At 45.1% G+C, this 25,739-nt stretch overlaps 3 non-coding genes across 3 annotated transcripts; 2 read left to right on the top strand and 1 right to left on the bottom strand.

Annotated features, from left to right (window-relative positions):
- Positions 1–3,306: 3,306 nt before the first annotated feature.
- Positions 3,307–3,379, top strand: trnak-cuu. Its single transcript has one exon. It is a non-coding gene; the product is annotated as a tRNA-Lys (tRNA).
- A 2,618-nt stretch (positions 3,380–5,997) lies between these two features.
- trnas-uga lies at positions 5,998–6,069 on the top strand. Its single transcript has one exon. It is a non-coding gene; the product is annotated as a tRNA-Ser (tRNA).
- Positions 6,070–22,100: 16,031 nt separating this feature from the next.
- Positions 22,101–22,182, bottom strand: trnas-gcu. The gene has a single exon. It is a non-coding gene; the product is annotated as a tRNA-Ser (tRNA).
- Between the last annotated feature and the right edge of the window lie 3,557 nt (positions 22,183–25,739).

The following is a 25,739-nucleotide window of genomic DNA, read 5'->3' as shown; positions in this document are numbered from 1 at the left end:
AATCTGTGTGAAGGTCGAACTAAATCTGTAATGATCAACCTCTGATATTGTTATTGAGTAGATAAAATCATGATGTTGTTTGCCAGTTTCCGTTAAAACGTCTGCATATCAGAATCATTACAAAACGTACAGTGGAATTGCGCATGCGCCTTTGTTGGGGGGAGGGGCATGTAGGCATTTGGGTGGTGAATGAATCTTTATCTATCAGTCTCTCGTGTGCACAGGAAGAAGTCTTACAACCCCACGTTAAAGTACAACAGGTTTGTTTCAAACACCAGCTTTCGGAGCACAGCTCCTTTCTCATGTGAATGAAGAGGTTTGTTCCGGCAACATATATATATAGCCAAAGTCAAAGATGCAAGAGAATGCTTTGAATGCGAGCATTTGCGGGTAATTAAGTCTTTACAGATCCAGAGATGGGGTAACCTTAGGTAAAAGAGATGTGAATTGTTTCAAGCCTGGACAGTTGGTAGGATTTCGCAAGCTCAGTCCAGATGGTGGGGGATGAATGTAATGCGACATGAATCCCAGGTCCCGGTTGAGGCCGTACTCATGTATGCAGAACTTGGCTAGAAGTTTCTGTTCGGCGATTCTGCGTTGTCGCGCGTCCTGAAGACTGCCTTGCAGAACGCTCACCCGGAGATCAGAGGCTGAATATCGTTGACTGCTGAAGTGTTCTCCGATGTGTTCACTGGTGTGACATGTGAATATTCGGTTCATTCTCTATCTGCAGTGTCAGTTGCTGTATTTGACACAGGTCTCCCTGGACAATGAGCCAATCCTGATTTGATCTCACTTAAAGCAACTTTCAATTGCGTCCCAAAGCCCATCAGTTCCCCCACACAATTATAAATCAGAAATGTGAACGAACAATGTGACATTTATCTCACTGTTCTGGTGATGCTCAGAAGCAGTGATGTCAGTTTTTGCCACTCGCCAAGTCGCCCTGTGGATGCGCCTCGCCAATCAGGTGGGTAATGTAATTCTGCCAGTCAGTGGGTTCAGTGAACATTTTAGGAGAAATTCGAAGTCATCATGACTTCATCAGTGGTCTCATAGTAAAGGTGTGAGTGACGTCAATCATAATGTGATCAAATGCTTGTCTGTTTCCGTCTTTCCGCGGGGAGTTTTCATGATGAAGATAAACATGTTGGACATGGTCTGGGAATGTTTCACTCCGGTCCATTCCCAACATTTCCTGACCTGATGGGTTGGGCTTTTCCTTCCAAACGTTGCGGGACACTTTATTAATATTGAGTAATATTGGTTAATTATCAGCATTTTTAAATAAACAAAACTAAACATGAAACAATACTTAATAAATGACAATTATCATAAGCGATACATTTTTATTTTCATTCCCCAAACAGCCAAATTGGGTGAAAACCATCAATGAGAGGCAAAGGGAGCCCCGATCATTTGTGTGGTCAGTGGTTTGTTTATGGAGCTGAGTAAATATTCGGGATCAGAGCCGCTGCGAGCGGGGTTCGAACCTGCGCGGCGATACAATAATGTGGCTTTGCCGTTTGTGTCCACACATCTGGATAGGAATGGAGCTGCTGCTGCCCGGGGAGCTGGACAAGCAAGAGGCACAGATATTGACCAACTGTACCCGCTACAACTAGATTCCAAATTACTGAGAAAAACAAAAACAAGCGCAACTGATTTTATTTTAGAAACTATGACAGTGTCTCTGAAAACAACATACCAACATCTCTTAAAGATTCGATTTGCTGTAACAAATCGCTATGAACTGTCTCAATGTCAGCCGTAATTTCTTGCCAGCTCTCAGACAGGCGCTGACTGGTTAAAAGTCTCCTTCACTTTTCAAGGTGCGGCTCAATAAAATCAATCACAGTCCCATGATCCATGTTCCTCCTGTTCTCAGACACATCCACTTTCTACAAGGACACACTAACTGGTTTTCTGTGTAAGAGTCAGACTGCAGTTACCTCGTTCTCTCTCGGTCCCTTTATCTCAGAACCACCTCACAACCAGGAATGGACCTTCTCACAGAGCCAAGAATGGAATAGTTTGTCGATTCTTCCACTGATTCAGGACCGTCCATCACCTGGACGTATTGGTCCAAAAGAGTTGGGATGAGATGGGGCTGAGTTTCACTGGGTATCCAATCAGTCCCCGGAGAAGCACAAAAACAGTGAGTGAGGGAGAGATAAAGAAGCAAAGAAAGAGATAGCGAGACAAAGAAAAGAGAAGAAAACATTTTTCAATATGTTCCATTTCTGACACGATTTTTTTACACAGAAATTCATTCAGCTGAATGAAACCAAACCACGTTTCCATTCACTGCCTTTGCTGCTTTGCAGTAAACGTTATTATTTAACGATTGTGCTTTGAGTGTGAGCTCCTTAATTATCTTTATATTTCCTTTCATTTCCAAAATGAACGTTTTTCCAAAAAACATCAATGAATTTTCATGCCCTTTACTGAAAACCAACCGAAATTCAGTTGGGTTTCGGGGTGTTGAACAAACCTTTTGAATCAGCTGCTCCAGGGCTCGAACCTCCGCGGGGGTATTGCACTGGATTTGGAATGCTGCGCCTTGACCACTCGGCCATCACAGATGCATCACCCAAGCGTAATTTGGTCGAAACAAAACATTCTAAAACCAGCCTGGAACCACTCCAGGAAGCATTCAAGCGATCAACGGAGCCCCGGGGTTTATGTGAGGAGGGGTTGAATCTTCGTGGAAAATGACCATTGGATTTGGAGAGAAGCCTTGAGATAATCGAGGATATCAGTTCTCTGCACGCACAATTCCACTGATTAAATAGTTTGTGTAACAACATCAGTTACATTGGAAATATATTAGAAATTCATTTTTCTTTTGAAATTCAGCAGCACAATACTTCCCAGTCTGGAAGAAAATTAAAATGATGAATCGAGTAATTAGAGCACAGAGAGAGACCTGTGCCGGCCGAATGGTCACGTGACGATACAACTAAAATGATCAGGTGTCTGGACTCCGGCAGTTCTCCCCGGATCGCGGTCACAGCACAAGCCAGGAGGAGCTGCTCAATTGTTAAATCAGTGATTTTTTATTCCAACTCCTTGGTTGCCAGTCATTCAGAGACGAGCATTGCTACATGGTGTCAGGAGTGGGCAGTATGGCAGAAGTATTCCAGCGCATCAACCTCCTTGTGTCATAGAATCGTAGAATCTCGAGCGCGGAAGGCCATTCGGCCCAACGAGTCATCGCTGACCCTCGCAATGAGTACCGCAGCTACTCTGCTCAAGAAGAGGTTTAATAGACATTGTGACCCCACCCCCTCCCCTCCCCCCCCAGCCCGGCTAGCACAGTCGGGAGAGCTTGGGACTCTTAATTCCAGGGTCGTGGGTTCGAGACCCACGTTGGGTGCTTCCATTATTATCTGAAAAGATTGATGCTGAATGAACTGTTTCATTACAAGAATGCAAGGTTATGTCGCTGGGCTGGGAATCCAGAGGTCTGAACTAACCCTTGGTGACAAGGTTTAATAAATCTGGAATTGAAATTTCGCCTCAGTAATGGCGCAGAAAGGTTCTGCTTCAGACGACAACTGGGAACACATTCCATTGGGAATGATTTGACACAACCACAGAGAAGATCTGTCACCGGCAGAGAGAACAGTTATAAAACAGAGAGCACGGTTACACTGCAGGATAAACATTTACAGACAGGGCCTTTCTGTGTGCAGCAAAAACACATTTTCCTAAATAACCAGTTTCTCCATCTTGGCACCTTTTCTGTGTGTCACTGTGTGTGTCCTGATAGTCTCTTCTTGCTTTTCTGTGTGTCTTTCTCTGTTATAGCCGTACTGATGTTACGTATTAACGCCACTTTTCCCAAACAGTAATTGTGATTGATAGGTACAGAAAGATTTCCACACTGACATTCAGCACCACTGTCTGCAAGAGACTGAATCCCACCCTTACATACAGTACCAGACATTGACTCATAATGAAAGAATCCAGCTCTCACAAACTGTTCCAGAGACTGAGGTGCAGAGTGTTCCCTCCACTCGCGAACGCTACCTGTGATTTACAGATACAGAGCAAATCTCAGTCAGGTGAGTAGCAGAGTTTGATGGGTACGACATGTATTCCACAATCACCTTCTCTGCGCCACATAACCAGATGCAGTGGGCACTCGGTGTCTGTTGGTTTAACAAGGGTTTTACACAAGAACGGGAACACATTTACACAAGATCAGGGTATAAGACATAGGAGCAGGGTGTAGGGCATTCAGCCCATCGAATATGCTCCGGATTTCAATGAGATCATGATTGACCACATATTATATGACTTGTTATGATCCCATACTGTGGCACGCTGTCACAGTGGCTACCACACAGCGCCAGCCATCCGGGTTCAATTCCAGCCTTTGGTCACTGACTGTGTGGAGTTTGCGCTGTCTCTCCGTGTCTGTGTGGGTTTCCTCCAGGTGCTGCGATTTCCTCGCACAGTCCAAATGTGTGCGGGGTATGTGGAGCGGCCTTGCTAAATTGACCCTGCTCTCGATCAATTGGTCAGTCTGAGTGAAGTCAATAGGGGGCTGGAAGTCACTACCGGGAAATTAAGAGTCCCACGCTCTATACTGAGCTAATAATTGATCAGCTGCTCCTGGCTTGAGCTCTGACCGGGGTCCGGGAAAAACTGTTGGAATCCAGACACGTGATCATGTTAGTTGCGTCATCAGGTCATCATGTTGGATTGGATTGGATGTGTTTATTGTCACGTGTACCGAGGTACAGTGAAAAGTATTCTTCTGCAAGCAGCTCAACAGATCATTCAGTACATGGGAAGAAAAGGGAATTAAACAGAATTCAAGAAAATACATAATAGGGCAACACAAGATATACAATGTAACTACATAAACATTGATGTGGAGATGCCGGCGTTGGACTGGGGTGAGCACAGTAAGAAGTCTTACAACACCAGGTTAAAGTCCAACAGGTTTGTTTCAAACACGAGCTTTCGGAGCACGGCTCCTTCTTCAGGTGAATGGGCATCGGATGAAGCATTGGCATCGGATGAAGCATACAAGGGTGTAGTGTTGATGACGTCAGTCAATAAGAGGGTCATTTGGGAGTCTGGTGAGAGTGGGGAAGAAGCTGTTTTTGAGTCTGTTCGTGCGTGTTCTCAGAGTTCTGTATCTCCTGCCCGATGGAAGAAGTTGGAAAAGTAGGTAGCCGGGTGGGAGGGATCCTTGATAATGCTGCCCGCTTTCCCCCGGCAGCGGGAGGTGTAGATGGAATCAATGGATGGGAGGCAGGTTCGTGTGATGGACTGGGCGGTTTTCACGACTCTCTGAAGTTCTTTGCGGCCCTGGGCCGAGCAGTTGCCATACCAGGCTGTGATGCAGCCCGATAGGATGCTTTCTATGGTGCATCTGTAAAAGTTGGTAAGGGTTAATGTGGACATGCCAAATATTCTTACTTTCCTGAGGAAGTATAGGCGCTGTTGTGCTTTCTTGATGATAGCGTGGACGTGAGTGGACCAGGACAGATTTTTGGCGATGTACACCCCATGGAATTTGAAACTGCTCACCATCTCCATCTCGGCCCCGTTGATGCTGACAGGAGTGTGTACAGTACTTTGCTTCCTGAAGTCGATGACCAGCTCTTTAGTTTTGTGATCGTTCGGCCTGCACAGGTCTCCCTCTGTGCTGTAATTTCTAGATTTCATCATTTTAATTTTCTTCCAGACTGGAAAGTGTGATCCTGTTCCATTTGAATTTCTAATATATTTCCAATGTAGTCCATATTGTGACACAAACTATTTAATCAGTGGAATTGTGCGTTTAGGGATCTGAGATTTTCGTGTCTCCAAATTAAATGCTCATTTTCCACGAACATTCAACCCCTCCTCACATAAACCCCGGGGCCCCTTTGATCTTCCCTGCAGTGCAATGCAACATCTCCCCGGAGTGATTCCAGGCTGGTTTTAGAATGTGTTCGATCGACCAAATTACTAATGAATGACGCATTGTCCGCAGCTGCGACGGCCGAGTGGTTAAGGCGTTGGACTTGAAATCCAATGGGGTAGGTTCGAACCCTGCTCGCAGCAGCGACTGTCATTCGGAATGTTTGCTCAGTTCTTCGCACAAGTTGATTAAAGAATAACTCCGAACTTCCGTTTTCAAGTCTTATCGAGTTCAGTCAGATATTTAACATTTTTTGGGAAACTGAACGAATTATCTAGATGAATAAAGTGCCCACACTCAAAACAACAATCTATAAATAGTGTTCTGCAACGTTTGGAAGCAGAAGCAGCAACGGCAGCGAATGGAAACGTGGTTTGGTTTCATTCAGCTGAATTTATTTCTGTGTAAAAAGATCGTGGCAGAAATGGGACATATTTTCTCTCCCTCGCTGTTTGTTTGTTTCTTTCTCTCTCCCTCACTCTGTTTTTGTGCTTCTCCGGGTACTGATTGGATACACAGTGAAACTCAGCCCATCTCATCCCAACTCTTTGGACCGATAGTTCCTGGTGATGGACCGCCCAGAATCAATGGAAGAATCGACAAACTATTCCATCCTCGGCTCTGTAATAAGTTGCATTCCTGGTTGTGAGGTGGCGCTGAGATAAAGAGATCGAGAGAGAACGAGGTGACTGCAGTCTGACTCTTACTCTGAAAACCAGTTAGTGTGTCCTTGTAGAAAGTGGATGTGTCTGAGACCAGGAGAGAAGCAGATCATGGGACTGTGATTGATTTTATTGAGCCGAACCTTGAAAATTGAAGGAAACTTCTAACCAATCAGTGCCTGTCTGAGAGCTGGTAAGGAATTACGGCTGACATTGAAACGGTTCATAGTGAATTGTTGCAGCAAATCGAATCTTTATGAGGTGTTGGTATATTGTTTTCAGAGACACTGTCATAGTTTCTTAAAACATGATTTGTGCTTGTTTTTGTTTTGTTCAGTAATTTATGGAATCTATTTGGAGCGGGTGGAGTTGCTCAATATCTGTGCCTCCTGCTTGTTCAGCTCCCCGGGCAGCAGCAGCTCCATTCCTACCCAGACCTGTGGACACAAACAGGAGACCCAAAGCACTGCGCACTGCTGCCATCTCCTGGCTGAATGCGAGCTGTGCAGAAGGTAACGATGTATTCGCAACACGTTTCAATTGGCGCAAAATAACATTAACACGGTTAAATATTATCATTGCAGTAATCACATTTAAATCCCGAGATATCTGATTTTTGACTGAGCGACCCAGCTCATACCGATCTGTCGGAAAAAGAAAGATTCCCATTACAACCATATTGGTTACAGGAATATCCAATCCCTGATTTAATACATTCTCCCGCTTCAATGCTTGTGTATTCGTTCTACAAATACAGAGGGGGTGACATAGCCAGATGAGGGTGGTGATATAGTGGTGAATGTCCCAGCATTTGACCCAGGTTCAGTACCTGGCCATCACAGGGGAAATTATTTAATTAGATATCGCAGGTCAGGACAGAAAAGGAGGGGACACTCCTCAAATAAAATTCACCAATGGTTCTCATCACCCATGGGTTTCTTATCTAATAACCAGCATCAATTTGTTTTGAGTGGAAACTTAGTATAAATAAAGGACAAGCTTCAAAATTAATCTCCTGGCTCAACGGGAGCCGTGATGTACACAAACAACATCAATTTCTTTCTGCTCACTGTGCACAGTTACAGTGATCTGTATTAAACAGCAGGAGCGGGATGCGCAATCTTCACCTTGTTTTAAAATCATTTATTGTACCCAATTCATTTTTCCAATTAAGTGTCAATTTACCGTGGCCAATCCACTTAGTTTGCACATCTTTGGATTGTGGGGGCGAAACTCAGGTGAATGTATAAACTTCACAGGGACAGTGACTCACAGCCGGGATCAAACCTGGGACCTCGGCGCCGTGAGGTATCAGTGGTAACCACTGTGCCACCATGCTGCCCGAGCAGTCTTCACCTTCACGATGAGTCTGAATTTCAGTTTGGGGGTTTCAGAGAGAGCGGATGTTCTTGTGGAAACTGAAGTCACCTTTCCTGTGAATGGAGCCGGTTAAAATGCCCTGGCCGGCCTGAGAGTCCCCGAACCCGGTGTCAGTGGGAGCCTGGAGACAAGGCAGATCCCAGAGAAAGGGAAATAGATTAGAGATAGAGGGCGGATAGGAAAAGGGAGGAAGTGAGAGATGGGGGGGGGGGGGGGGGGGGAGGAGGAGGTGAGTGACATAACGGGTTATATTGTGAGAGGAACAGATGGAGGGAACTGGAGGTAGGGAGGCAGCTGGAGGCAGGATCCCCCTTCATTTATCCTGATAATTACCACTTCAAATAATTCGAACAAATTGACAGACACGGTGTACCCTTCAAGATGCCATGCTGAATCTGTTTCATTATGTTATATATTGCTAATTGTTCTGCTATCATATTCTTTATAATGGACAGTTTCCACATGACAGATAGTATGCTAACTAGCATTTAGTTATCTGTTTTTGTCTCCCTCCCTTTTCGAATAAGGGGGTTACGTTGGCAGTTTTCCATAAAGAACAGTACAGCGCAGGAACAGGCTGCAGAATTTGATGATTATTTATTGAATAGAGATTTCAGACCAATTGTATTTGACGTCGTTAAGGAGATTACCATTACAGGAAGCATGTTGTTGTCTCTAATGTGCCATTACCTCCTTTTATCAAAATTGCTCTGATAGATGAGATTCAGAGAATTGGAACCATATGGCATTCGTGTGAATTGTTAGATCCTGGCGAGGGTTCAAACAAATCCTTTGGAAAACCGCCAAGACCGAGGAGATTGTGCAGTGGAGATTGGCTGCAGTGGTATCAGTGGTGAAGAGTGTGCTTCCGGAAGATGTATTTCCAATATTGCAAACCAGGCTGCACATTCAGAACCTTCTTACCAACTTCTCATCCATGAAAGGTATGCAATGGTGAAAACCTTCCTTGAATTCTTACGTTTTGGAAAATGGCAGAGCGCAGGATTGGAGTGCCGAAGGGCCTGTTCCTGCGCTGTACTGTTCTTGATGGAAAACTGCCAACGTAACCCCCTTATTCGAAAAGGGAGGGAGACAAAAACAGATAACTAAATGCTAGTTAGCATACTATCTGTCTTCATTCCACTTATTGTTACTTTCATTTCCCTCATCCCACTTCTTCATCACTAATTTTTCTTTGAACTCCCTTCAATAAAAGTGCTCACTTTCCTCATCGACAATTCGTAAATGTTTTCTTTTGTATAAAACTTTTGTTGAAGAAGAGGAACGAAAAAGACTGGCTGCAGGTAAATGCCACATGTCATGTGGACCTGATGTGATGTAGCTGAAGATGCTGAGTGATGTAATAGTGGATATTGTGAAGTAACTGCCAGAAACTTCCGAATTCTATTTGTGTTTTTAATGGACAGCTACAATCCACTTGTTTATTCCAGGACACAGTAATAAATAAAGTGAATCAGTGCTGAGCAGTTTCTATCATTCCCACACCTCCAGTTTATTTTTATTGAGAAACCCGTCCTCGATGGAAGAATTTTTGCTTTAAGAATGAGACCACCGCCTCCTGGGAATACAGGAGCGATTCCTCGATGTCCTGAGCTGTAAACGTGGAATTCAGTGAAAGGATTTCACACTCCGCACGGAATCTGATCACCACCTCAACCCCAATATTCAGCTTCGGTGGGCAGACAAGACAATTTTCTTCCCGTAGCCCCGCAGCACAGACTGGATAATATCCCAAACTCGTATCCCACTATTATCAGATTGTTCTGCAACATCGCTCTCTTCCCAAAACTCGAGAAATCTCACCCCAAATCCTCAAACCTTTTATTCTGTATTCAAACAACATTTGATTAAGTTCATCCTGGGAAGAGAGGTTCGGTATTCCGAGTTCCTCTGCAGATATCCGGTTGTTGTTCAATGACCAAAAGAGGCCTAAAACCTGAAAGAAAGCCCCTCTCACAGCCCTGTGAACATGTCTCCATTAGACGGTGGAGTCAATACCTGCAGAGTAGGTGACAATGGAGAGAAGTGTGAGGAATTCAGGGCCAACATTCGGTGCAGAAAGAGGTTTCAAAACAAAACATTATTTTAAATACTGAACAGATCTTTTGGGAGCAGGACTCAAGTCAAAGGGAAAAAACCAGTTGCTTTCTAGTCGAAAGTTTTAACCATTGGACTGAATTCAGTCCTTGTGTTGATATGTCTGTAAATTATCCACTGGAAAATCAAGAACAAATTAAACCTGCAATTCTGGAACAAATACCGATTTTACGCTGTTATATTATTGGGGAGAATTACAGAACAAAGAGATCGAGTACAGGTTCGGAGCTCATTGAAGATGGAATCGCAGGGGGACAGGGTGTTGAAGAACCCATTCAGCATGCTAGGTTGTATTGGTCAGAATATTGAATAAAGGAATTGGGACGCCTTATTGAAGTTGTACAAGACATTGGTAAGAGCGCACATGGAATAATATGTTGAATTCTCGTCACACTATTATCAGAAGTGTATTGCTCAATTCGAAATAGTGCAGAAGGGATTTACGAGGATGCTACCAGGACTTAATAGTCTGAGTTATAAGGAGAGGATGGATAGGCTTGGACTTTTTCCCTGGAGCGTAGGAGGCATAGAGGTGATCTGATAGAGGTCAATAAAATAATGAGGCGCATAGATCAGGCAGATAGTCAACATCTGTTCCCAGAGGTAGAGGAGCCGAGAACTAAAGGACATAGAACATAGAACATTACAGCACAGAACAGGCCTTTCGGCCCTCAATGTTGTGCCGAGCCATGATCACCCTACTCAAACCCACGTATCTACCCTATACCCATAACCCAACAACCTCCCCTTAACCTTACTTTTTTTAGGACACTACGGGCAATTTAGCATGGCCAATCCACCTAGCCTGCACATCTTTGGACTGTGGGAGGAAACCGGAGCACCCGGAGGAAACCCACACAGACACTGGGAGGACGTACAGACTCTGCACAGTGACCCAGCCGGGAATCGAACCTGGGACCCTGGTGCTGTGAAGGCTTAAGGTCAGAGGGGAGAGATGCCAAAGAGACCAGAGGGGATTTTTTTTCACACAGAGGGTGGTGAGCTTCTGGGACTGGCAGCCAGAGGCAGTGGTCGAGGCGGTATAATGTTTTCCTTTAAAAAACAGTTAGCTATTTATCTGGGCTGGGTGCATACAGAGGGATATAGATCAAATGTGGGCAATTGGGACTAGCTTATTGATATAGATAGGGCGGCATGGACAAGCTGGGCCGAAGGGCGTGTTTCCTGCTGTAAAAATCGATTACTCTGACTCTATGGAGTAAGTGGTCAATCACGCAGATGAGGTCAAACGCAGTAACACTCTGCTGGGATTGATCTCAGCTACAGAGTGTGAGGATGTCCAGCTGAAGAAAACGGAATGCCTGAAATATTTGACGGATCTGTGGTTTCTGTGACAAGAGAAATATTTAACATTTCAGATCCTGATCTTTCAGTGGAACGACCTGTTCCTCTCTCCACAGAAGCTGCCGGATCAGCTGAATATTTGCAGTATTTTCTGTCTTTGTTTCAGATTTGCAGCATCTGCAGTATTTTAGTTTTGGGCCAAAGGACAATGAGTTGCTTTTCCTGCCCTGAGGGTTATTGCAGGTCTCTCTGGCTGTGATTATCGCTGATTATCCATCTCTGGGATCTTTATTAATCAATAAGACTGCCGTTTGTGGAGGGTTTCTGTCAGGGAGCTGAAGTTAAAATACACAGAGCCCTCACTCAACTTAAATGTAGGGCAGAACAGTCTCGAGGTGCTCAGCGACCAGCCCAGTCTGTTTGTTCCTGTGAATACAACAGGATATAAACAGGGACAGCGGCAAACACATGTTGCATTTCATTCATAAAGTCATCGAATCATACAGCACAGAAATGGCCCTTCTGCCCATCGGATCTGTGCCGGTCAAAAACAACCACCGAACCATCCTCATTCCATTTCCCAGCAGTTGGTACATTGCCTCCTGCACCCTGGGATCGCAAGTGACCATCTAAACACGTCTTAGATATTATGAGGGTCTCTGCTTCACCACCCTTTCAGGCAGCGAGTTCCAAACTCCCGTCTCCCTCGAGGTAAAGAGGTTTTCCAATAAAAGGTTTCACAAGAATCGACTCTGCAGTCAGGAGCTGAAAAGGGAGAGATGACCCCTCTGTCATCGTGTACTATGTGCCGCTATTAATAAGGTCATGAAACTGTTTGATTTATAAACGACTCTTACAACCTGCTGTGTCACCTTCAATGATTTCTACACATGTCCATCCATTTCCCGCTGTTCCTGCACTCTTTTTTGTAAATAGACACTTTATTTTATATTGTCTACTTCTCTTCCTACAAAAATAACTCACTTCGTTCCTTGTCTGCTACATGTCCTCCAACTGCACCAACCTGTCTGTGTCCTTTCTGAGTTCTACTGGAATTTCTGTAGCGCTTTTCACAACCACAGGACGGCCCAAAACATTTCCAGACAATGAAGTACTTTTAAAATGTAGTCACTGTGCGAATTACTGAACTTTTGAACTGCCTGTTGGACAACTACAGAAATCACCAAGTGGGGATGGAACTTGCCTGTCGGTGTGGTTCTGTGGCGCGTTGGACTTCTAGTCGCTGTCATAATCAGACATTCAAAGGTTGTGGGTTCGAATCCCACCAGAGTCGGTTTTTAGGCGAGATTTGAAGAAATCAGTAGCAGGTTTGTCAATGTCCCCAGACAAGTGAAACTGCCGCCCCGAACTTTCTCCCAAAAGGTGACTTGTCAATGTCCCCTTTCCCATCAGAGCAAGGTCACAGAAGAAAACTCATCACCTTCTCAGAACAACCATTCAGGACTCAAATAAAATCATTGAAAGCTGCTGACGAGAGTCAGTCTGTTCCCTCCTCAGACAGATTGCAAACAGGGCATATACATCTCACCTGAGGAAGGAGCTGCGCTCCGGAAGCTCGTGTTTGAAACAAAACTGTTGGACTTTAACCTGGTGTCCCTGCACTCTTTTTGTAAATAGACACTTTATTTTAATATTGTCTACTTCTGGTCCTACAAAAATAAATCACTTCATTCCTTGTCTGCTACTTGTCCTCCAATTGCACCAATCTGTCTGTGTCCTTTCGGAGTTCTACTGGAATTTCTCTATCGCTTTTCACAACCACAGGAATTCTTACTGTGCTCATCCCAGTCCACCGCCGGCATGTCCACATCATAGCTTTCGGTAAGACAGTGGAGGATTGTGGGATGGTGGGAAGTTCAGCACCAGGGGGTTATAGTCTGAGGATATGGGATAGACCTTGTTGGACGGGAAAGAGTGTAAATTTCTTCACCAAGACAGTGGTCAGCCTGCGGAATTTGCTCCCACGGGAAGTTGTTGAGGCAAAACCATTGTATGTTAACACGAAACAATTCGACGAAGCACGTGGGGCGAAGGCGATCAAATGATATTGGGGGGAGGGGAGGACGGATCAGCCTATTGAGTTGGATGGTCAGTCATGATCCAACTGAATGGCAGAGCAGGCTCGAAGGGCCGAATTGCCTCCTTTTGCACCGAAAGTCTATATTTCTGTGAATGTCAAGGAGCAGCCTCAAGCCGGCGAGGCGGGAGATGCCGCTGATTTTCACCAGAACAGACAGTAAGACGGAACATAGAACATAGAACGATACAGCGCAGTACAGGCCCTTCGGCCCTCGATGTTGCACCGACATGGAAAAAATCTAAAGGCCATCTAACCTACACTATGCCCTTATCATCCATATGCTTATCCAATAAATGTTTAAATGCCCTCAATGTTGGCGTGTTCACTACTGTTGCAGATAGGGCATTCCACGGCCTCACCACTCTTTGCGTAAAAAACCCACCTCTGACCTCTGTCCTATATCTATTACCCCTCAATTTAAGGCTATGTCCCCTCGTGCTAGCCACCTCCATCCGCGGGAGAAGGCTCTCGCTGTCCACCCTATCTAACCCTCTGATCATTTTGTATGCCTCTATTAAGTCACCTCTTAACCTTCTTCTCTCTAACGAAAACAACCTCAAGTCCATCAGCCTTTCCTCATAAGATTTTCCCTCCATACCAGGCAACATCCTGGTAAATCTCCTCTGCACCCATTCCAAGGCTTCCACGTCCTTCCTATAATGAGGCGACCAGAACTGTACGCAATACTCCAAATGCGGCCGTACTAGAGTTTTGTACAACTGCAACATCACCTCATGGCTCCGGAACTCAATCCCTCTACCAATAAAGGCCAACACACCATAGGCCTTCTTCACAACCCTATCAACCTGGGTGGCAACTTTCAGGGATCTATGTACATGGACACCGAGATCCCTCTGCTCATCCACACTACCAAGAATTTTACCATTAGCCAAATATTCCGCATTCCTGTTATTCTTTCCAAGTGAATCACCTCACACTTCTCCACATTAAACTCCATTTGCCACCTCTCAGCCCAGCTCTGCAGCTTATCTATGTCCCTCTGTAACCTGCAACATCCTTCCGCACTGTCTACAACTCCACCGACTTTAGTGTCGTCTGCAAATTTACTCACCCATCCTTCTGCGCCCTCCTCTAGGTCATTTATAAAAATGACAAACAGCAACGGCCCTAGAACAGATCCTTGTGGTACGCCACTCGTAACTGAACTCCATTCTGAACATTTCCCATCAACTACCACTCTCTGTCTTCTTTCAACTAGCCAATTTCTGATCCACATCTCTAAATCACCCTCAATCCCCAGCCTCCGTATTTTCTGCAATAGCCGACCGTGGGGAACCTTATCAAATGCTTTACTGAAATCCATATACACCACATCAACTGCTCTACCCTCGTCTACCTGTTCAGTCACCTTCTCAAAGAACTCGATAAGGTTTGTGAGGCATGACTGTACCCTTCACAAAACCATGCTGACTATCCCTAATCATATTATTCCTATCTAGATGATTATAAATCGTATCTTTTATAATCCTCTCCAAGACCTTACCCACCACAGACGTTAGGCTCACCGGCCTATAGTTACCGGGGTTATCTCTACTCCCCTTCTTGAACAAAGGGACCACATTTGCTATCCTCCAGTCCTCTGGCACTATTCCTGTAGCCAATGATGACCTAAAAATCAAAGCCAAAGGCTCAGCAATCTCTTCCCTGGCTTCCCAGTGAATCCTAGGATAAATCCCATCCGGCCCCGGGGACTTATCTATTTTCACCTTGTCCAGAATTGCCAACACTTCTTCCCTACGCACCTCAATGCCATCTATTCTAATAGCCTGGGTCTCAGCATTCTCCTCCACAATATTATCTTTTTCTTGAGTGAATACTGTCGAAAAGTATTCATTTAGTATCTCGCTTATCTCCTCAGCCTCCACACACAACTTCCCACCACTGTCCTTGACTGGCCCTACTCTTACCCTAGTCATTCTTTTATTCCTGACATACCTATTGAAAGCTTTTGGGTTTTCCTTGATCCTACCTGCCAAAGACTTCTCATGTCCCCTCCTTGCTCGTCTCAGCTCTCTCTTTAGATCCTTCCTCGCTTCCTTGTAACTATCAAACGCCCCAACTGAAACTTCATGCCTCATCTTCACATAGGCCTCCTTCTTCCTCTTAACAAGAGATTCCACTTCTTTGGTAAACCACGGTTCCCTCGCTCGACCCCTTCCTCCCTGCCTGACTGGTACGTACTTATCACGAACATGCAATAGCTGTTCCTTGAACAAGCTCCACATATCCAGTGTGCCCAACCCTTGCAGCCTACTTCTCCAACCAACACATCCTAAGTCATGTCTAATGGCATCATAATTGCCCTTCCCCCAGAACATTGACCATAAACAGACAGTGAGAGAATACAACACAATAAACACAGGGAGCAACAATGGGAAGTAACAAATCCATTCGCTTGGAATGTTCAATGTCGTTTGGAATTGTCAACACACCGAATGATAAGGAAATTAAATTGGAATTCCCGCCATTTTAGCATCCGGGAGAGAAAGGAGAAACGGAGACAACAATGTAGGAAGGAAGAAAAGAAAGGATGGAACTGCTCCCTTGTACTTGGGTCACTGCTGGTCCACAGTTTGTAGCATCTCACCGATTCAAAACAAAAGGAAATAAAACTCTATCATTCGTGTATTCAATCAGATTCGGATTCATTTTGAACTCTAAAGGCTAAAGTATTTCTCACTCACTCAATATAGTGAGACATTTGAGAATAATTTGACCCCACAGGATAATGTTGTCTTTCTGCTCTCTAGTTATTTGTTTTTCCTGTTACTCTGTAAATCCACAGAAAGTAAAGAAGGAAAGGAGGAGGCGTATATTCCGTTTCCTTTCATGATTCTCTTTTGATCTTCACTTCACCGAATATAATCAATGTGTAAATGAGGAAATCTGGCAGCATTAAGATTTAATCTTCGGCAGGAGGTGTTGCGGCGCACGATAGCGCGTCTGAATGCCGATCCGAAGGCTGCGTGTTAAATCAGGTCAGCCACACAGAGTTTTTATGCTTGTTCCAGGATTTTATATCTGGATAAGTTCATTGTGTGGGGAAGTTCTGAAAATCACACAGAGATAGGGAGTGAAGTATGTTGTGAGGAGGACAGAAGCAGCTTACAGACCGATACAGAGAGGTTGAGTGAGTGACAGAAACCTGGCAGCTCCAAAGCAATGTTTAAAAAGCGCAGGGTTTCGCTTTGGCAGGTAGAGTAAAAATAAACAGAGCTTTACTTCGCTGTCCAACGGCTGCAGAATTACCACGGGTATCGGTTTTCTACTGTTTGAATCACGGAAACTGAGTCTGTCAGTACAACAAGTAATTGAGAAGTTCAGTAGCACTCTTCCTCAATTACGAGAGGAATTGAACATAAAGGAAAGAATGTTTTTCTTGATTTATACGGTGAATTGTTGAAACACGATCACAGAATTAGAGAATCGCTACAACCCTGAAATAGGTCATTTGGACAATCGTGTTTGCACCGTCTATCCGAACAAGCAATATAACTTAGTGCCATTCCCTGCCTTTTCCCCGTACCTCTACATTGCTTCTATTTATATAATCACCTAATGCCCTCTTGAATGCTTCACATCAACCAGTCAGTGCATTCCAAACCCCAACCTCGCGATGTGGAATAGTGTCTATTTATCAAACATCACATCTGCTTCCTTTGCGAATCCCGTGAAATCTGTGCCCTCTCGTTCTTGCTCTATTTACCTTGGGGAACTGATTCTCTCTATTTACTCCGCCTAGCCCCCTCATGATTTTGAACATCTCGATCAAATCTACCCTCAGCCATATTCTGTCCATGGAGAACATTCCCAAAATCTTCAATCTATCGTCAGAAATTGAACCATTCCTGTAAACCTCTTCTGCACGCCCCCAATACGTTCACAGCCTTCCTATATTATGGCTCCTAGAACCGTGCAGAATATTCCATCTGATGTCTAACTTCTGCCTTGTACCAATTCAGCAGAGCCTCCTTGCTCTTGTTCTCTTTTCCACTGGTAATTAAGCCTAGAATAAGACTTGTTTTATTTACTGCTCTCTCCACCTGTCCTCCTACCTTCAATGATCTATACATATATACACCCCGTTCCCTCTGCTCCTTCATCCCTTAAGTATTTTAAATTTCCCTACCAAAATGCATCATCTCACACATCTCCACATTGAAAATCAGCTTTTGTCGTTTAATGTTCTCGACTGTCCTCGTCTCAGTTCACAAAATTTCCAAGTTTTGTAACATCCCCAAACTTTGAACCTGTTCCCTGTACACCATGATCCAGCACATTGTTATATATCAGGGAAAGCAAATGTTCCAATAGGAACCCATGTGGAACACGAAAAATCATCTTCCAGTCCGAAAAGTCTCTACTGACCATTTCATTCTGTTTCTTCTTCTGCAACCACATTTATATCCATATTGCTACTGTCCACTTTATTCCAGGGGCAATAACATTTCGCTAATTCTGTGCAGTTTTTGTCTCCTTATTGAGGGAAAGATGTAAATCCATTGGAGACGGTTCAAGGACGTTCCGGATTGGTCACAGGAATGAGCGGGTTTTCTATTGAGGAAAGGTCAGACAGACTGCACTTGTTTCCAGTGGAGATGTGAAGAGCGACAGTTGATCTGATTGAAGTCCATCAGATTTTGAATGGTCTTGAAAAGGTGGACGAGGAGAGGATGTCTCTGCTTGTGGGTGAGAGCAGAACTACCGGGCAGTGAAAAATAAATACAGGTATTTCGCCCTTTCCGGACGGAGATGTGGAAATTTCTCACTCTCAGAGAGATGTGTGACTTTGGAACTCTGCCTCAGGAGGAGGTGGAAGTGGGTCGATGATTTTTGTAAGATGTGGCGATGGAGAGATTCTAGTTTAGCAAATAAATCAAAGGTTTCTCGGGGTTACATTACATTGCAGTAGGGGCTGGTTTAGCACAGTGGGTTAAACAGCTGGATTGTAATGCAGAGCAAGGCCAGCAGCGCGAGTTCCCGAACCAGCTCCCTGAAAGGGCGCCAGAATGTGGCGACTAGGGGATTTTCACAGCAACTTCATTGAAGCCTACTAGGAAATAAGCGATAATTATTATTATTCAGCCAGCTACCTGGATGCACAAGCGTGCGGTTTTGTAACTTGCTATGTGACGATAAATTCAGTATCCCACACCACATCATGGTCAAACGATCTTTAAATGTTGAGTTCGTTGCTCCACGTGTTCTGCGGTGATATATTCGCTGCGATAACTTCTCTGGAGCTTAAACCTGCTCTCCCTTTCAATCAATTACACATTATCGATCGGACAGATTTTAAAAACCGCTGTTGATGGCTCGTCGGAGATTTAATCCCGGGACCTCTCGCATTTTATCCCAACGAAAGCCCCTGGGCGAGAATCACCAGACCACCGAGCCAACCGGTGGCCAGCATCCCACTGAAACCATCTTATCATTGCCTCCCAAAGCTCATTGCATCATTCAATGCGCTTCTCAATTCCTCTTCAATTGGGATTGGTTATTAAAGTAAAATCAGAAGAAACAATTTATTGTCCTTTGCTTTTCTTTTGGGATCATTGGGTCAATTGGGTTATTTTTGTTTTTTTGGCCTCCACTGCGAACAGAACAAAAGGCCTACGGAGATTCTTCATAAAATTCTGAAACAGAAATAGACAATGTTGGATAACTCGGCTGGTCTGCCAGCACCGACCCACTTAAGCTCTCACTTCCACCCTATCCCCGAAACCCAATTACACCTCCTAACCTTTTGGACACTAAGGGCACTTTAGCATGGCCAATCCTCCTAACCTTCCCCACCTTCAGCAGATTGTTGTCGGGCAAATATCCTGATTGCCTTAACTGAACAGTCCCCTGAGCAATGAAATGTTGCTTGGCATCGGCACTACCAAATAGACGAAGTGCCGCCATTTCTACCGCCCACGTGAATTCACCTCTGTCCACATCACATCCCACCCCAGGCGGAAGTGAAGAAAGCACTTGACGAACTGCACTCCAACCATCAACAACCAAGAAACAAATCACCCCAAAGCCCTGACAATCGGGGCTGGAGACTTCAAACAGGCAAACCTCAGAAAGGTTCATCCCAAACTCCATCAACATATCTCCTGCTTTACCAGGGGTGCAAACACCCTGGACCACTGACACACGAGCATCAAATGTATCACCACTCCATTGCCAGACCACACATTTGCACATCCGGCCACATGTCGTTCCTACCACGTTCCACTTACAAATAGCAACTCAAGCCTGCTGAGCCAGTCAGGAAAACCGGGCAGTGCTGATCCGAGGCACCCGGGGATATCCTCTGTGACTGCTTGGAGTCTGTGCACTGGTCGCTATTCAAGAACACAGCAACTAAACTGGACGAGTACGCAACTACCGTCACAGACTTCATCAGTAAGTATGTCGAGGACAGTGTACGAAGGAAGATAATACGGCGGTTCCCCAATTGAAAACCCTGCATCAACCAAAGGGATAGCTCGCTAATGAAGTTCCGGACAGAAGTGTTCAAGTCTGACGACCCTGATTTATATAAGAAATCCCGGTATAATGTGCGTGAAGCCATTAGGGATGTAAAAAGGCAATACCGCATCAAACTAGAGTCCCAGACCCACCACACTAACCCACGATGACTAAAGCAGGGCTAACACGAGATCACGGGCTACAAAGCAAGGCCAGGGGGAATATCTGGGGCTGCAGCCTCCCTACCCGATGAACTGAACAAATTCTCTGCTCGTTTTTAACAGACAGCCAATGAATCAATGCCATCCGTCCCAACAGCCCTGGACACACCCATACCCACTATTACAGCCTCAGAGGTAAGAGCTCCCTCTTTGAAAGTGGAACTGCAGAAAGCGACGGACCCTGACGGAGTCCCTGGGCGAGCTGTGAGAGCCAGTGCAGACCAGCTGGAGAGTGTATTCGTAGACATCTTCAACACCTCACTCATCCGCAAAGAGGCCCCCAACTCCTTCAAGAAGACCACCATAATACCAGTACCAAAGAAGCGCAACGTAACCTGCCTCAATGACTGCCGACTTATGGCCCTGATGTCTGTTAACATGAAATGCTTCGAGCGGCTCGTCATGAGATGGATCAACGCCAGCCTCTCAGATGGTCTTGATCCATTGATGGGTAGCACGGTAACACAGTCGTTATCACAGTTGCTTCACAGCTCCAGGGTCCCAGGTATGATTCCCGTCTTGGGTCACTGTCTTTGTGGAGTTTACACATCTCCCCGTGTCTGTGTGGGTTTCCTCCGGGTGCGCTGTTTCCTCCCACAGTCCAAAGATGTGCAGGTCAGTGGATTGGCCATGATAAATTGTTCAACACCATTATACACCATTGACAAAACTTAGAACCAAACTCTACAATCTTGGAGTTGACCCCTCCCTGTGCAGCTGGATCCGTGACATCCTCAGCAACAGACCACAATCTGTCAGGATCGGCAACAGCATCTCCTCCACCATAATAATCCTCAACAGCAGGTCCCCGCAAGGATGTGCGCTCAGTCCTCTACTGTACTCCCTATACACACACAACTGTGTGGCAAGATTTAACTCCAACTCAATCTATAAGTTTGCGGATGATACGATTGTGGTGGGACGTATTTCAAACAATGGCTAATCAGCCTACAGGAGGGAGATAAATCACTTGGTTGCAGTTTTATTGAAAACAACCTGTCTCTAAATGTCAGAAGGACCAAGCAACTGATCATCAACTTCGGAAAGCGTAGCACGATACACATTCCCGCCTGCATCAATGGCTCCGAAGTGGAGATGGTTGATAGCTTTAGGTTCCTGGAGGTGACCATCACCAACAGCCTGTCCTGGTCCACTCACTTTGATGCAACAGTCAAGAAATCCCAACAACGTCTCTACCTCGCACGGAAGATTAAGAATTTCGTCAGGCAGAAGGTACAGAAGTCTGAAGACCCGCATATGGAACAGCTTCTTCCCCACAGTTACTAGACTCCCCTCGGACTGATCTGTTTCTGTAAGAGCACTTTTCCAGACGCCTATGCTGCTCTTGCTCATGGATTTGCTTTATTTAGCCACTTGTTGCAGTGTAACGAATCATTGTTTGTCGATGTACCATTTGTCAATGTACTCTGTCGATTATTCTTTTTTGTTTACTATGTATGTAATGTGTGTGTTCCGTGGTCGCAGAAAAATACGTTTCACTATATTTCAGTGCACGTGAGAATAAATCAGATCAAAATGGTTCCTCTCTTACTGCCCGATCAATTCATCTCAATCGGAACAAGACTGAATTTTGAATTCTCTGACTTCCAACACAAATCAATGCAATGCGGACTCACAACTTGGACTGGATGGTGGTTTAGCTCACTCGGCTAAATCGCTGGCTTTTAAAGCAGACCATGCAGCATGGTTCGATTCCCGTACCAGCCTCCCCGAACAGGCGCCGGAATGTGGCGATTAGGGGCTTTTCACAGTAACTTCATTGAAGCCTACTCATGACAAAAAGCGATTTTCATTTTTTTCATTTCATTTTCGGATTGTCCCATCAGTGATTCTGATCCTGACAAGAGAGTCGCACTTCCGAGGAAACAGTGGATGAAAAAAATCGACGAGGATGGGATTCGAACCCACGCATGCATTGCACAATGGATTAGCAATCCATCGCCTTAACCACTCGGCCACCTCGTCCCACAAATGCGTGTCTCAAAACGTCTCGATTCGTGCTGCATTCAAGAACTGATGGACTGTCTCCGCTTCTTTTTCTTCAATCCGGTGTTCAATGTTGGAATTGCAGTTCATATCAGTAAAATGACTTGCCATCACATTCAGGGACGCTTGTGAATGGACTGATGTGAAACACTTCAATATCATGTCCAAGATATTTCCACACAGTGTGAAAAGCCCCCGCTGAAAGACTGGAATCAACCATCATTTGACAGCAAAATCAACGCCCCGCCCCGCTTCACAGAGGAACCCTAGATCATCGGAATACACACTTCACGATGGACATTATCTGATCATTGAGTTAGAGGTATCTATTCCTGCCTGGCTTAATTACCCAGGAAATAGAGAGCATATTCTTTCAGCGAGTCGTGAAAGTATACTTGGAGCAGATTAAAGATAAATTATTGTGCTACCATTAGACTATTCCTGGTTGCAATGTAATTTTTTCAGCAAGTTCCTCAATATTCATCGGGTCCGTCCATGACAAGACTGAAGAGCGATCACTCGTCTATCCAATCGGTGAGGTTTGACTCACCGTGTGACGATATTAACAGAGAGAAAAGCAGGTTCATTAGAGTCAGGTCACATGGTTATAATAGAACTGAATCATGAAAACACCGCCTTCTCAAACCTTGCTCCTCGCCTGAGGTATGGTGATCCTCAGGTTAAACCACCACCAGTCAGATCTCACCCTCAAAGGGGAAAGCCGCCTAAGGTCATCAGGGATTAAAGAGAGTTAATTTACTTTAGAACTGGATCAAGGTATGATATTTTCAGCGTGTGACTTCCCTCAGACTGATCAAATAATTGACATCCGGGAATTCAATGACCGTTGAGAAGTTACATAGGACACGGAATCTGGAAGAGTACAGCACAGTGCAAGTGCTTCAGCCCACGATGTTGTGCCGACCATTTACCCGAATCTAAGATCAACCTAACCCACACCCCTTCAATTTACTGCTGTCCATGTATCTGTCTAAGAGTCGCTCAAATGCCCCAAATGACTGAATCCACCACCTCTGCTGGCAGTGCATTCCACACACCCACCACTCTGTGTAAAGAAGCTACCTCTGACATCTCCCCCAGAACTTCCTCCTAATCACCTTAAAATTATATCCCCTCTTGACAGCCATTTGCACCCTGGGGAAAATCTCTGGCTATCCACTCTATCCATGCCTCTCATCACTTTGTACACCTCGATCAAGTCACCTCTCTGCCTTCTTCGCTCCAGTGAGAAAAGCCGTAGCTCCCTCAACCTTTCTGCATAACACATGCCCTCCAGTCCAGGCAGCATCCTGGTAAATCTCCTCTGTATCCCCTCCAAAGCATCCATATCCTTCCTGTAATGAGGCGACCAGAACTGGACACAATATTCCAAGAGTGGTCCAACGAGAGTTTTATAAAGCTGCAGCAAAACCTCGCGGCTCATAAACTAAATTCCCCTGTTAATGAAAGCCAACACACCATACTCCTTCTTCACAACCCTATCAACCTGGGTGGCAAATGTGAGCGGTCTGTGTACGTGGGCCCCAAGATCCCTCTGTTACTCCACACTTCCAAGAATCTTGCCTTTAACCCTGTGTTCAGCATTAAAACTCGACTTTCCAAAATGAATCGCTTCACATTTATCAAGGTTGAACTCCATCTGCCACTTCTCAGCCCAGCTCTGCATCCTGTCAATGTCCTGTTGGAACTTGCAACAACCCTCAACACTACCTACAGCTCCACCAACTTTCGTGTCATCCGCAAACTTACTAACCCACCCTTCCACTTCCTCATCCAAGTCATTTACAAAAAACACACAAAGAGAAGAGGTCCCAGAACAGATCGCTGCTGGACACTACTGGTCACCAAACTCCAGGCAGAATACTTTCCATCCACTTGCACTCGCTGTCTTCTTTCAGCCAGCCAATTCTGTATCCAGACAGCCACATTTACCCGTATCCCATGCCCCCTGACTTTCTGGATGAGCCTACCATGGGGAACCTTATGAAATGCCTCCATAAAATCCATATACATCAAATCCACTGCCCGACCTTCATCAATGTCTCTCGTCACATTCTCAAACAATTCAATGAGGCACGACTTGCCCCTCACAAAGCCATACTGACTATCTTTCATCAAACTATGTGTTTCTAAATAATCATAAATCCTGCCTCTCAGAATCCGTTCCAATATTTTGCTCACCACAGACTGATGGGTCTGTAATTCCCAGGGATTTTCCTATTCCCTTTCTTGAATAGGGGAACAACATTCGCCTCCCTCCAATCATCCGGTACTACTCCAGTGGAGAGTGAGGGTGCAAAGATCATCGCCAATGGCGCAGCAATCTCCTCCCTCGCTTCCCATAGTAACCTTGGTTATATCCCGTCAGGCCCAGGGGACCTACCTGTCCTGATGCTTTTCAAAATTTCCAACACATCCTCCTTCTTAATATCAACCTGTTCGAGTCTATTAACCTGGTTCACACTGTTCTCATGGGCAACATGGTTCCTCTCTCTTGTGAATACTGAAGCAAAGTATTTATTTAGGGCCTCCTCCTTCTCAGACTCTAGGCACAAGTTCCCTCCACTATCCCTGATCAGCCCTACTCTCACTCTGATCATCCTCTTATTCCTCACATAAGTGTAGAACGCCTTGGGGTTTTCCCTGATCCTTCCTGCCAGGGCTTTTTCATGCCGCTTCTAGCTCTCCTTCCTGGCTGCCTTGTAACCCTCCAGGGACGAGTCAGATCCTTGCTTCCACAATCTTACCTAAAATTCCTTCTTCCTCTTGACTAGAAGCTCCACCTGTCTTGTCATCCAAGGTTCCATCACCTTACCATTTCTTCCTTGTCTCAATGGGGCAAAACAATTCAGCACTCGAAGCATCTGCTCCTTAAACAATCCCCGCATTACTGTTGTGCATTTCCCCAAGAACAATTGTTCCCACTTTATAACAGCAGTATAAATTCCCCATCCCCAATTAAATTATAGCTGTGTGTTCCTATCCCTCTATCTGACTATGATAAAGATCAAGGAGTTGTGATCACTGTCACCGAAATGCTCTCCCACTGAGACATCTGACACCTGGCCTGGTTCGCTGCCGAGCACCAGAACCAATATGGCCTCCCCCCTAGTCGGCCTATCCACATGTTGAGTCAGGAATCCTTCCTGAACACACCTGACAAAATCTGCTCCATCCAAACTATTTTAACTCAGGAGGTTGCAGTCAATATTAGGGAAGTTGAAGTCACCCATGACAACAACTCTGTTACTTCTCCACGTTTCCAAGATCTGACGCCCACTATGTTCCTCCATCTCTCTGCTGCTATTGGGGGGTCTATAGAAAAATCCCAATAAAGTGACTGCTCCTTTCTTGTTTCTGACTTCCACCCACTCTGACTCAGGAGGAAAACCCTCCTCAATTACCTCATTTTCTGCAGCTGTGGTGCATTCCCTAATTAACCGTTCTACTCCCACTCCTCTTTTAAAACATCTAAACCCCGGAACATCTAACAACCATTCCTGTCCCTGGTAGCT

Source organism: Scyliorhinus canicula, chromosome 27 (genome assembly GCF_902713615.1).
Source record: "Scyliorhinus canicula chromosome 27, sScyCan1.1, whole genome shotgun sequence".
Taxonomy (NCBI): Eukaryota; Metazoa; Chordata; class Chondrichthyes; order Carcharhiniformes; family Scyliorhinidae; genus Scyliorhinus; species Scyliorhinus canicula.
Note: the sequence above shows the minus strand (reverse complement) of the source record. Positions and strands in the feature narration are given on the sequence as shown.